General features: G+C 41.6%; 1 non-coding gene across 1 annotated transcript; it reads right to left on the reverse strand.

Moving 5' to 3' along the window:
- Positions 1-412: 412 nt before the first annotated feature.
- Positions 413-494, reverse strand: trnas-gcu (transfer RNA serine (anticodon GCU)). The gene has a single exon. It is a non-coding gene; the product is annotated as a tRNA-Ser (tRNA).
- Between the last annotated feature and the right edge of the window lie 440 nt (positions 495-934).

The following is a 934-nucleotide window of genomic DNA, read 5'->3' on the forward strand; positions in this document are numbered from 1 at the left end:
GCACAAATGACATTTTTCTGCACAAATTTACTGGTATTAGACTGCATTTTTGGTTCATGAGTAGATGAAAGAGTATCACATATATATTATATACATGTGATACATGCACGTGGCTTTGGACAAAAGCTGAAAGAAATTGTAGAATTATTTAAATGTACCAAGTGGACTATTTCAGGTTTCTTGAAGATGCTTCAGCTCTCATCCAAGAGGCGTCTTCAGTTTTCTTCACTGATGGGAGGATTTATAGCTCTGTGGGGGCGGGACCTTCTACAGAGGTGATTGACATGTGAGCTCTGGGTGTCTGAGTTGTTTTAGTCAGGTTGTGAAAGGGAAGTTGACTCAACTGGTATCTGTGTCAGTTAAAAGCCTCACAGTAATTCCATAATCTAGGAGTAGAAACCAGAGTCGCTCACGACGAGGATGGGATTCGAACCCATGCGTGCAGAGCACAATGGATTAGCAGTCCATCGCCTTAACCACTCGGCCACCTCATCTGCTGACAGCAACCCTGAGCTTTTAAACACCTGAACTCTTTGGAGCCTATTTGTCAGAAATGGACCCAGCAGGAGCCACTGAACACAACTCTGACATAATCAGGCTTCTTCCCAGCAGCATCGTGCTACAGAAGGCAGAATACAGACCATCGACACATCATCAGAGTGAACACCAGCTGATGTTTACAAGTTTAATTCACCTTTTACTACAAAATGACATCCAAGCTCAGATTCTCTTGTCCTGATTGAACAAGTAAATGTTTAAGAAGATGAGAGGACCAGACTTTTTCATCCAAGGAAACAAGCATCCTATCCATGTCCTATGCAGAGTTTCTTTTAAAAAAAAAGTGAGACAACCTCAAGATTTTCTGTTTCCTCTTGTTGGATTTTGCCACAGAGAATCAGAGACAATCAAAAGCTTGTTGGACTTTAATGTTGGA

This window comes from Aulostomus chinensis, chromosome 4 (genome assembly GCF_037954235.1).
Source record: "Aulostomus chinensis isolate RoL2024-O1b breed Wild chromosome 4, RoL_Achi_v1.0, whole genome shotgun sequence".
NCBI classification, from domain to species: domain Eukaryota; kingdom Metazoa; phylum Chordata; class Actinopteri; order Syngnathiformes; family Aulostomidae; genus Aulostomus; species Aulostomus chinensis.